This window comes from Aethalodelphis obliquidens, unplaced genomic scaffold (genome assembly GCF_003676395.1).
Source record: "Aethalodelphis obliquidens isolate GAN/ISIS:26980383/991018 unplaced genomic scaffold, ASM367639v1 scaffold44, whole genome shotgun sequence".
NCBI classification, from domain to species: Eukaryota; Metazoa; Chordata; class Mammalia; order Artiodactyla; family Delphinidae; genus Aethalodelphis; species Aethalodelphis obliquidens.
In genome coordinates this window covers 12996895-13009773 of record NW_020837988.1, presented here as the reverse complement: position 1 = coordinate 13009773, position 12879 = coordinate 12996895, and the positions used below count along the sequence as shown (strand labels likewise).

The window sequence follows — 12879 nt, the reverse complement described above, 5'->3', positions numbered from 1 at the left end:
AATTTCCTGTTGTTCAAATCCTGGTGAAAATTATCCTGAGTAATACTTGAGTATACCACTTACTAAGGACACGGTAAGCCTGGCTTTCTTATGCTTCAGTAAGGATTTGTGTACATCCACTGCTCATTCTTTACTTATTCAGCCCAACAGAAAGCCATTGGGTGTTTTCATTCCTGGTGTGATTGCTCATTATTGGTCACCCCTAATTTTTAAAATTCTTTTCTTGTGACATTAGATTTGTTTTTGTCCATTAAAAAAAATCTTCTTAAAGAAGCAGCTTTTGGTTTCATTGATTTTCTATATTGTTTTTCTTTTTCCTATTTTGTCTGTTTTCTATTTTGACTCTGAATTGTATTATTTTCTTTCTGCTCACTTTGGGTTTAATTGGTTCTTACTGTAATTCTTATTTTTTGAATTTATTTATTTATTTTTGGCTGTGTTGGGTCTTTGTTGCTGCGCACGGGCTTTTTCTAGTTGCAGCGAGTGGGGGCTACTCTTCATTGTGGTACCCGGGCTTCTCATTGCAGTGGCATCTCTTGTTGTGGAGCACGGGCTCTAGGCATGCGGGCTCAGTAGCTGTGGCTCGCAGGCTCTAGAGCGCAGGCTCAGTAGTTGTGGCGCACGGGCTTAGTTGCTCCGTGGCCTGTGGGATCTTCCTGTACTAGGGCTCAAACCCATGTCCCCTGCATTGGCAGACAGATTCTTAACCACTGCGCCACCAGGGAAGCCCCTCTTTTTGTAATTCTTAAGGTGAAAGCTGAAGTCATTGGTTTGAGACCTTTCTCATTTTCTAGCATAGGCATTTAGTGATATAAATTCCCCTCTAACTATTGCATTAGCAACATCCCACGAATTCTGATATGTTATGTTTTAATTTTCATTCAGCTTCAAAATAACTTCTAATTTCCCCGTTGATTTCTTATTTGATTTATGGATTATTTGAAGTATTTAGTATTTAGTTTCCAAATATTTGAGGGATTTCCCAGATATCTTTCTATTATTAATTTCTGATTTAATTCCTCTGAAGTAAGAGAACATACCTTTTTGACTTGAATCTTTTAAATTTAGTAAGATTTACTTTATAGCCCAGGATAAGGCCTATCTTGGCAAATGTTCCGTGTGCACTTGAGAAGGTTGTGCATCTGCTGGTGTTGGTGGAGTTTTCTGTAAACGTAAATTAAGTCCAGTTGGGCACAATCTTGTTTAAATCTACTGCATCCTTGCTGATACAAGGTCTGCTTGTTCTCAGTTACTGAGGCGGGGTATTGAAATCTCCAACTCTAACTGTAGATTTATTATTCTTCCTTATAGGTCTATCATTTTTGGCTTTGTGTATTTTGAAACTCTGTTAATATTTGAGATTGTTGTGAAGAATTGACCCCTTCATCATTATGAATAACCCTCCTGACCTCTGGTAATATACATTGTTTGATATTAATATAACTGCTCTGGCTTTATTTTGACTAGTGTTAGCATAGTGTATCTTTTCCATCATTTTGTCTTTTAACCCATTCCTGTCTTTATATTTAAAGGATGCCCCCTCCCTTATAGATTCTTGTAGACAACATATGATGGTGCTTTTTAAATCCAATCTGACAATCTCTGCCTTTTAACTGGGATGTTTACATTAGATACATGTAATATGATTATTGATGTGGTTAGGTTTGAGTCTCTCTTCTTGCTATTATCTTATATTAGTCGCATCTATTCTTCATTCCATTTTCCTCTTTCTCTGCCTTCTTTTGGATTAATTAAATATCTTTTATAACAGCTTTATTAAAATACAATTTATATACCATACAATCCACCCATCAAAGTATACAATCAAGTGTTTTGTAGTATGATCACAGATGTGTGCAGCCACCACCACAGTCAATTTTAGAACATTTTCATCACCTCAGAAAGGAACCCTGCATCCTTTAGTTATCACCCTCCATCCCCCATCCCCCCCAGCCCTATGCAACCACTGATTTACTTTCTGTCTGTAGATTTGCCTGTTTTAGCCATTTTGTATAAATGGAATCATATAATATGTGTTCTTTTGTGACTGGCTTCTTTCATGTAGCAAGATGTTTTTAAGGTTCATGTTGAGGCATATATTAGTACTTCATTCCTTTTTACGAGAGAATAATATTGGGTTGGCCAAAAAGTTCATTTGGTTTTAAGTAAAAATGAAAGACATTTTTCATTTGCACTGAGAACTTTATTGAACAATGTATTCATTAACCAAACGAACTTTTTGGCCAACCCAATATTTAATTGTATAGATGTACCATATTTTGTTTATCCATTCATCAGCTGAGGGACATTTGGGTTGTTCTACCTTTTGGCTGTTGTGAAGAGTGCTAGTATAAACATTTGTGTACAAATTTTTGTTTCAACATAGGTTTTCAGTTCCTTTGGGTATATACCTCGTAGTTGAATTGCTGGGTCATATTGTAATTCTATGTTCAGCATACTGAGGAACTGCCAAACTATTTTCCACATCAGTTGCACCATTTTACATTGCCACCAACCATGTATGAGGACTCCAGTTTCTCCACATCCTTACCAACACTTCTTATTTTCTGTGTTCTTTTTAATTATAGCCATCCTAGTGAGTGTGAAATGGTTTTTCATTGTGTTTTTTTTTGTTTGTTTGTTTTTTTGTGGTACACGGGCCTCTCACCGTTGTGGCCTCTCCTGTTGCTGAGCACAGGCTCCGGACGCACAGGCTCAACGGCCATGGCTCACGGGCCTAGCCGCTCCGCGGCATGTGGGATCTTCCCGGACCGGGGCACGAACCCGTGTCCCCTGTATCGTCAGGCGGACTCTCAACCACTGCACCACCAGGGAAGCCCTTCATTGTGGTTTTCATTTGCATTTCTCTAGTGACTAATGATATTGAGCCTCTTTTTGTGTGCTTGTTGTCCATTTGTATATATTCTTTGGAGAAATGTCTATCCAAGTCCTTTGACCATTTTAAAATTGGATTGTTTGCCTTTTTGTTGTTGAGCTGTAAGAGTTCTTTATATATTCTGGATACTAGCGCCTTATCAGCTATATGATTTGCAAATATTTTCTCCCATACTTTGGATTGTCTTTTCACTCTCCTGAGAATAATCTTTGATGCACAAAAATTGTAATTTTGATAAAATCCAATTTATTTTTGTTGTCATTTTATGTGCTTTTGGTGTCCTATCTAAGAAATCATTGCTTAATCAAGGTCATGAACATTTACTCCTTTGTTTTCTTCAAAGAGTTTTATAATTTGAGCTCTTTTATGTAGGTCTTTGTTCCATTTTGAGTTCATTTTTGTATATGGTGTGAAGTAAGAATATAACTTCATTCTTTTGCATGTGGATATTGAGTTGTTCCAACACCATTTGTTTAAGACTATTCTTTCTCCATTGAGAGTTTCGGTACCTTTGTGAAAATCAGTTGACCGTAAATGAATGGGTTCATTTCTGGACTCTATTCTTATGCCAGTACTACACTGCTTTGATTACCATAGCTTTGTGGTAGGTTTTGATATCGGGAAGTATGAGTCTTCCAACTTCGTTTTCCTTTTTCAAAATTGTTTTGCAATTTCATATGAATTTTAGGATCAGTTTTTTCATTTCTGCAATAAAGACCATTGGGATTTTGATGGGGATGGCATTGAACCTGTATATCTGGGTTGTGTTGTCACTTTAATAGTATTAAGTCTTCCAATTCATGAACACAGAATATCTTTCCGTAGGTCTTAGGTCTTCTTCAGTTTCTTTTATCAATGTTTTATAACTTTCAATGTACAAGACTTTTGCCTCTTTGGTTAAATTAACTCCTCAGCACTTTATTATTTTTTATGGTAGTGTGAATGGAATTGTTTTCTTAATTTCCTTCTCAGATTGTTCATTGTTATTGTATAGGAAAACTGATTTTCCTGTGTATTGATCTTGTATCCTGCAACTTTGTTGAACTTGTTTATTAGCTCTAGTAGTTTTTTTGTGAGTTTTTAGGATTTCCTATATTTAAGATCATGTCATCTGCAACAGATAGTTTTACTTATCCCTTTTTAACTGGATGCCTTATTTCTTTTTCTTGCCTAATTGCTTCAGCTAGAACTTCCAGTGTTTAGTAGGAGTGGAGAAAGGAGACACCCTTGTCTTGATCCTGATCTTAGGGGGAAAGCGTATGGTGTTTCACCATTGAGTATGATGTTAGCTGTGGATTTTTGTAAATACCCTTTATCATGCTGAGGAAGTTCCCTTCAATTCCTAGTTTGTTGACTGTGTTTTTCTTTATCATGAAAGAGGATTTTGTCCAATCTTTTCTCTGCATCAACTGAGATAATCATGTAGGTTTTTTTCCTTCAGTTCTATTAAGGTGGTATATTGTACTGATTGATTTCATATGTTGAACCACCCTTGCATTACTGGGATACATCCCACTTGGTCATGGTGTATAATCTTTCTAATACGCTGCTGGATTTAGTTTGCCAGTATTTTGTTGAGGATTTCTACATAGATATTCATAAGGGATATTGGTAGGTAGTTTTCCTTTCTTCTGATGTCTCTGTCTGACTGTAGTATCAGAGTAATGCTGGCTTTGTAGAATGAGTTAAGAAGTGTTTCCTTTTCTTCTATTTTTTTTTTGAAGAGTTTGAGAAGGATTGTTGTTAATTATCTAAATGTTTGGTAGAATTCACTAGTGGAACTGTCTGATCCTAGGCTTTTTTGCTGTTGTTGGGAGATTTTGATTACTGATTCAATCTCTGTATTTGTTATAGGTATGTTCAGATTTTTTACGTCTTCTTGAGTTAGTTTTGAGAGTTAGTGTGTTTCTAGAAATTGTCCATTTCATCTAGGTTATCTAATTTGTTGGCATACAGTTGTTCATAATATTCAATTATAATCTGTTTAGGTTTCTGTTAAGTTTAGTAGTAATGAACCCACTTTCTTTTTCTTTTCTTTTCTTTTCTTTTTTTTTTTTTTTGGCCGTGCCTCACGGCTTGTGGGATCTTAGTTCCCTGACCAGGGGTCGAACCCGCACCCCCTGTAGTGGAAGTGCAGAGTCTTAACCACTGGACCATCAGGGAAGTCTGCCCACTTTCATTTTTTATTTTAGTAATTTGAAGCTTATTGGTTCTTAGTCTAGCTAAAGGTTTGTCAATGTTGTTGATCTTTTCAAAGAACCAACTTTTGGTTTCATTGATTTTCTCTGTTGTTTTTTTAGTCTTTATTTCATTTACCTCTGTTCTGATCTTTATTATTTCTTTCCTTCTGCTAGCTGCGTGTTTAATGTGTTCTTCTTTTTCTAGCTCCGTAACATGTAAAGTTAGGTTGTTGACTTGAGATGTCTTTTATGTAGACATTTATATATAAATTTCCCTCTGATCACTGCTTTTGCTGCATCCTGTAAGTTTTGGTATGCTGTATTTTTATTTATCTCTTAAGTATATTCTAATTTCCCTTATTTGACCCATTGGTTATTTAAGAGTAGGTTGTTTAATTTTCACATATTTGTCCTTCCGTTATTGAATTCTAGTTTCATTCCATTGTGGTCAGAGAAGATACTTAATCTGATTTCAGTCTTTAAAAATTTTTTGAGATATGTTTTGTGGCCTGACATGTGGTCTGTCCTGGAGAATGTTGCATGTGCACTTAGGAAGAATGCAATGCAATGCTGTTACTGAGTAGAGTGTTCTGTATATGTCTGTTAGGTCTGTTGGTTTATAGTGTTGTTCAAGTCCTCTATTACCTTACTGACCTTCTGTCTTGATGTTCTATCTATTATTGAAAGTGAGGTGTTGAAGTATTCAACTACTATAGTAGAATTATGTTTCTCCCTTCAATTCTGTTCATTTTTGCTTCATTTATTTTGGGGCTCTCTTGTTAGATGTGTATAGTTTTATAATTGTTATATTTTCTTGATTGACCCTTTCATCAGTATATAGTGTCCTTTGTTTCTTGTAACAATTTCTGACTTAGGGTTTATTTTCCCTAGTACTAGTTTAATCACTCCAGCACTTTTTTGGTTGTTGGTTGAATGGAATATCTTTTTCCATCATTGCACTTTTGACTTATTTGTGCCTTTGGATCTAAGATGAGTCTCCTGTAGCATTTAAATGTATCATGTGTTTTTTTAATCCATTCTGCCAATCATTGCCTTTTAATTGGAGCATTTATATTTAAAGTAATTACTTTCGAGGAAGGACTTTTGCCATTTTGCTGTTGTTTTCTATATGCTGTCTATCTGTTTTATTCTTCAGTCCTCCATCAGTGCTTTCCTTTGTGTGTAATTGGTTATTACTAGTGTGCCATTTTTATTCCCTTCTCATTTCCTGTTCTGTGTATTTGTAAGTTATTTTCTTAGTCATCACTGTGGGGATTACAATTAACATCTTAAATTTATAACAATCTAATTTGAATTAACATCAACTTAACTTTAATAGTGTATAAAGCTCTGCTCCTGTACAGCTGTGTACCTCCCACTTTATATCATTTTTGTCACAAATTACATCTTTATTATTTGCCCATTAACATAGGTTTATAATCATTGTTTAATGTGTTTTTTAAATCATATGGGAAAAATACAAACTGAAAGTAAAATAATACTGGCCTTTATATTTAGCTACATAGTAATCTTCATCAATGTTTTTCATTTGTTTGTATGATTTCAAGTTACTGTCTAGTGTTCTCATTAGAGCAGGAAGGACTCCTGTTAGTATTTCTTGTAGGGCAGATCTGTTAGGGAATATCTCCCTCAGCTTTTGTTTATCTGCAAATGTGTTTATTTCTCCATTTTTGAAGGATAGTTTTGCCACATTCAGAGTTTCTGTATGTTATAGACCCAATACATTACTTACATATTGTTTTTTTAATTAATTTCTTATTGGGAGTATAGTTGATTTACAATGTTGTATTAGTTTCTGCTGTACAGCAAACTGAATCAGCCATACATATACATATATCCACTCTCTTCTAGACTCCATTCCCATGTAGGTAATTACAGGGCACTGAATAGAGTTCCCTGTGCTATACAGTAGGTTCTTATTAGTTATCTTCTATATATAGTAGTATGTGTATGTCAGTCCCAATCTCCCAATGTATACTCCCCCTTCCATAAGTTTGTTTTCTACATCTGTGACTCAATTTCAGTTTTGTAAATAGGTTCATTTGTACCATTTTTTTTAAATTGGGGTATAGTTGTTTTACAATGTTGTGTTAGTTTCTGCTGTACAGTGAAGTGGAGTTCCCTGTGCTATACAGTAGGTTCTTATTAGTTATCTATTTTATACATATTATTGTATATATGTCAATCCCAGTCTCCCAATTCATCCCACCCCCCATCCCCTGCTTTCTCTCCTTGGTGTCCATACATTTGTTCTCTACATCTGTGTCTCTATTTCTGCCTTGCAGACTGGTTCACCTGTACCATTTTTCTAGATTCCACATATATGCATTAATATTGGTTTTTCTCTTTCTGACTTACTTCATTCTGTGTGACAGTCTCTAGGTCCATCCATGTTGCTGCAAATGGCATTATTTCATTCTTTTTTATGACTGAGTAATATTCCATGGTATATATGTACCATATCTTCTTTATCCATTCCTCTGTCGATGGACATATAGGTTATTTCCATGTCCTGGCTATTGTAAATAGTGCTGCAGTGAACACTGGGGTGCGTGTATCCTTTCGAATTATGGTTTTCTCCAGATATATGCGCAGGAGTGGGATTGCTGGATCATATGGTAGCTCTATGTTTAGTTTTTAAAGAAATTGCCATACTGTTCTCCGTAGTGGCTGCATCAATTTACATTCCCACCAACGGTGTAGGAGGGTTCCCTTTTTTCCACACCCTCTCCAGCATTTATTGTTCGTAGATTTTTTTTTTTTTTTTTTTTTTTTGCAGTACGCAGGCCTCTCACTCTTGTGGCCTCTCCTGTTGCGGAGCACAGGCTCTGGACGTGCAGGCTCAGCGGCCATGGCTCATGGGCCCAGCCGCCCCGTGGCATGTGGGATCTTCCTGGACCGGGGCACAAACCCGTGTCCCCTGCATCGGCCGGTGGACTCTCAACCGCTGTGCCACTAGGGAAGCCCTCACCCATTTTTTGATTGGGTTGTTACATATTGTTTTATACAATTTTTTTTTTTTTTACTACTGCTACTTCAGTTAGCAGAAGAAAGGAGAAGAAATATGCATTTATGTTGTCTTTTATAATTAACAGTTACTTTACTGGTGCTCTCTTTTTTTCTTTCATGGATTTGAAATACTCCCTGGAATCACTTGGGGTCAATCTTTTTAATCTAAAGAACTTCCTTTAGTATCTCTTGTAAGGTGAATCAACAACAATTTCTCTCAGTGTTTGTTTATTTGGAATGTCTTAATTTCTCCTTTATTTTTGAAAGATAGTTTTGTTGGATATAGGATTCTTGGTTAACAGTTTTTTCTTTGAGTTCTTTGAATATGTTATCCCACTGCCTTCTGGCCTCCATTGTTGGCGCTGAAAAGTCAACTGTTAATCTTATTGAGATTTCCTTTTTTTTCCCTTGTCTCTTTTAAGAGTTTCTCCCTGTTTTTGGCTTTCAGTGTTTTTACTATGATGTATCTAGTTGTGAATCTATTGAGTTTATCCTACTTGGAGTTTGTTGAGCTTCTTGAATGTGTAGATTAATGTTTTTCACTGCATTTGGAAAGATTTTAGCCGTTATATCTTTGAATATTTTTTGTGCTTATTGCTCTCTCCTTTTCTTTTGGTACTACTATTATGCATATGTTAGTGTGTTTAATAGTATTTCAGATTTCTCTGAGGTCGTGTTTATTTTTCTTCATTCTTTTTTCTCCCTGTTCTTCAGATTGCATTATTTTTATCCATCAAGTTTGCTAATTTTTCTGCCGATTCAAATATACTGTTGAGTTCCTCCAGGGTATTTTTTAGTTAGGGTGTTATACTTTTCAGCTCTAGAATTTCCAGTTGATCCTTTTTAATAATTTCTGTCTCTTTATTGATACTCTTGATTTGATATGACATTGTCTTTATACCTTTCTTTGCTTCTTTAATTACGGTTTCCTTTAAGTCTTTGAACATATTTATAATGGTTACTTTGAGGTCTTTGTTAAATCAGACACCGTGATGTTCTCACTAGAAGTTTCTGGGCCTTCTTTTTATTCGGTGTCTGGGTAATGCTTTCTTGTTTCTTTGCATGTCTCCTAATTTTTGTTGGAAACTGGACATATTAGATAATATATTATAGTAACTCTGGGTACTGGTCCCCCCACCCCGACTAGGCTTGTTATTATTGTTGACTTGTTTGCTTGTATATTGACTGGTTGGATAATTTTAGTAAAGTCTGCTCCCCTGCCCTTGCAGTGTGAAACCTCTAATGATCTCTCTCAGGAATACAGCGCTGGGTGTACCCACAGTCACCCTGAGGTGGCAGTGGTGTGGGCTGGCCTCTCTCTCCCTGACCACACCCAGCTGTCAAGCTCCACTTATTGCTGACTGCTTTACTGTTTTCAACAATACCTAAGAGCATAAATTGCTATATAAGAATAATTCAAGTGAATTCATATTCCTTCAAAGGAATAGTTCTTGAGGTCAGTGTTTAAGTTTGTTCTGACACCAGGAGGGCTCTTCTCAGCTGTCTCTTACCCGTTTATGTCTAGCAAACTGGTCGTCCCACAGTTTAGCCTATATTGCCAATGAATCTACCAATCTCCTTTACCAGCTGCCTCTCACCACTGTTTTGGGTGTACCCTAGGGCTTGACCTTCACACCCTGTTGCAGATGAAGCAGGGGGTGGGCAGTTACCCCATGTCTCTCTCAGTATGGAACCCCCACCCCATAAACTAGGGCAAGGGCATTTGGGTCCCCAGTATCCTTGGTGATACCATTCCCAGTGTAGACAGAGAGTCCATCCCAGCATGGGGGCTGAGTGGGAGAAGGGAGCCCCACTTTTCAACTGCACTCGCCTGGGACGCAGCCTCAGCAACAGGTACCTGGAGCCAGGATGAGAAATGCTGATGCCCTATCTCTCCCAGAAAAATAGCTTTCTGTCGGGCCTAGCAGAAGAGGGAACCCTGTATTTTTGGCTGTACCTGTCTGGGGTGGAGTTTCCTTCTTGGGGGAGGGAAGGAGCAGGTCTTGGCTCACATACCTAGACCCTCACTATTACTAAGTTTTAGTAGATTTTCTTGAATAAATATTTTTTTCATTTGCTGTGTGTTATTGCCATTTCCAGAGACTGTAAATGGTTGGGTTTTTTAAAAATTATTTTAAAAATAATTTTTAAAAATTGAATTATTAAAAAATAATTTTTACCAGTTTTGCTGGCAAGCAGTCTGTGGAACTTGTGCTGTCAGGCCAGCTCCAATCAAAATTTCTTTTGGTTCTATTTTATCTCCTTTGTTGGCTTATTAGCTATAATTCCTTTTTTGCCTTGTTAGTGGTTGATTTGGAGTTTACAGAATATACTGTCAACTTACCAAGTTCCGCCCCTCAAATGTGTGTACAACTTCACATATAGTGTGAGAACCTCATGACAGTACATGTCCTTTTCTCCCCTCTTACCTTTTTTGCTGTTGTTGTCATGCATTCTACTTTTACATGTACCATAAACCCCACAAACGTTGGTATTAACTTAGTTTAAACAGTCAATCATCTTTTTAAGAGATTTAAATAATAAGAAAGAAAATTACTCATTTACTCATATAGTTAGTTTTTAGTGCTCTTTATTTGTGTAAAGCCAGATTTCCGTCTTCTATGATTTTCCTTCTGCCTGGACTTTTTAAAACATTTCTTGCAGTGATGGTCTACTGACGATGAATTCTTTTACCTTTTGTATGTCCTTATCTGGCATGTTTGAGTGTTGGCTGGTGGATCCTGTGATGAAGAAATTTCATCACAAGCTTTATTATCCTTCCTTTAGTCCCTACTTGCTGCCCCCAGAGCACCTCCCCATACAGGTGAGCGTGCCCCTTAGGTAACCTGCCTGTACTGCTTTTGCCCACCCCCCACCCCCCACTTCCCTTCCTTCTGTTCATCCTTCCATCTTCCTCTGTTCCGTGCAATTCCTTTCCTTTTTGGAGTGGACAGGGAGAAGAGAAGGAGGAGGCCTGAAATGGCCGTCTTCTGTGTTTGTGGGAACAGCTTCTCCCAGTCCTGGTGCTGCCTCCTGAACCTGCTGTTCTTTTGCTTCACAGTGATGGAGGGAGGGGCGGGCAGTCAGCTCCCCACACAGTGGCGGGTGGAGGAAAGAACACAATCCAGAAGTTCTTGCCAAGCGAGCCTCTGGACTGTGGTATTTGGGTTTCCTTCCACGTCAGGGTACAACCTCCTTCTGTCTCCTCTCGAGGTTCTTGCAGTTTTTAAATCGGAAGTTCAGAGTCTATGATCTCCTTTTGTTTCTAGTGTTGGACTTGGGTAGAGAGGGTAGACTACCAGTTTCACTGGTTCCCTGTCTTGTCCAACGCTGATGGTTTTTCACATTATCTCAGATTTTCTATTTAGGTAATCTAATCCTGAATAAATATTATAATTTTGTTTCTTTATTTCTAATTTATTCTTTATTTTTCATATATTTTTTTGGGGGTAGAAGAACAATGTGGAATCACATTAATGAATCCTTTTATTATGCTGGCTTAGTGGGAATGTTTGTAGTGTTTCAGTGCTAAAAGTATGACATTTACTATTGCTTTCTGATAGATACCTTTATCAAGGTAACTTGATATTTCTAATTTAGTAAGCCTTCATAAAATGAGGCATCAGGGACTTCCCTGTTGGTCCAGCGGTTAAGACTCTGCACTTCCAATGCTGGGGACGTGGGTTTGATCCCTGATGGAGATCTAAGATCCCATGTGCTGCATGGTGTAGCCAGGAAAAAAAAAAAGAGGCATCAGTGTAGAATTTATTAGACGTCTTTTAGTTGTCTGTTAAGGTGATTGCCTATGTTTTTCTCCTAACATTTTTATTGTAGTAAATTACATTAGTATTTTTCTTAACAGTGAACCACTCTTGCAGTGCCAGAACTAACCAGCCATAACACTATAGTATTTTCATACAATGCAATTATTCGGTTTTCTTAAGGATTTTTACATCTATATACATATGGAACGTTGGTCTGTAGTTTTTTGTGTGGGTTACATGTCTGGCTCAGGGGTGAGAACAGAAGGTCTTGGACTTGCTGATGTAGCTTCATGAGAGCAATAACTGTGTAGAGCAATTCAGCCCACTTTTGTCTCAAGCTCCCATGTAAACTAGCCTCACAGCCTGCATTTAGATAGCAGGAAAACCGTTTACTTATTTTCACGAATAAATGTCTACTTTGACTAATTACAGATTTTTTTTTTTAATACCAGTTTGTGGTTAAAAAAAAAAAAAAAGAAAATTCAGGCACACAGAAAGGTCTGCAATGAAATGTAACAGCTCCACGCCCTAGGAGCAACCCGTGTTTTTTAGTTCCTACTGGATTTATTTAACTCACAGTGTCAGTTGATACTTGCTATGAAAGAGGAAACATTTAGCCCACTGTAGGTTCTTCACACTTCCCTTTCTCTTTTTTCCCCCCTCAGAGTTTTGGTTTGTCATAATATATCTATATTGTCAGGGCTTATAATCTTTACATTCTGTTCTGTAACTCTTGTTGTTTTATGTACTTGACTTAGTTGATTCCAACAGCTTAAACCTTGCAAAAACAGCACTAATGGTTTTTTAAGTAACTGTTATTCACTGCAGACCACCTAGTGGATTAGACTTGGAGGAGGAACTGAAATAAATCTGCTGCTAACCCCGTGCTGCACACTGAGGGGATTCCCAGGTGTCAGAATCTATGGAGCCTTTAAAAAATCTTCTGCTTTATTCCCTTCTACTGTATACACATGCACCATTGTTTGGTTTTTTTTTTTTTTTTTTACTT

At 37.2% G+C, this 12879-nt stretch overlaps 1 protein-coding gene across 9 annotated transcripts in view; it reads left to right on the top strand.

The window, feature by feature from the left end:
* Nucleotides 1-12879, top strand: part of QTGAL (queuosine-tRNA galactosyltransferase) — a 134253-nt gene that overhangs the window by 18532 nt on the left and 102842 nt on the right. The gene's annotated exons all lie outside the window — the stretch shown is intronic.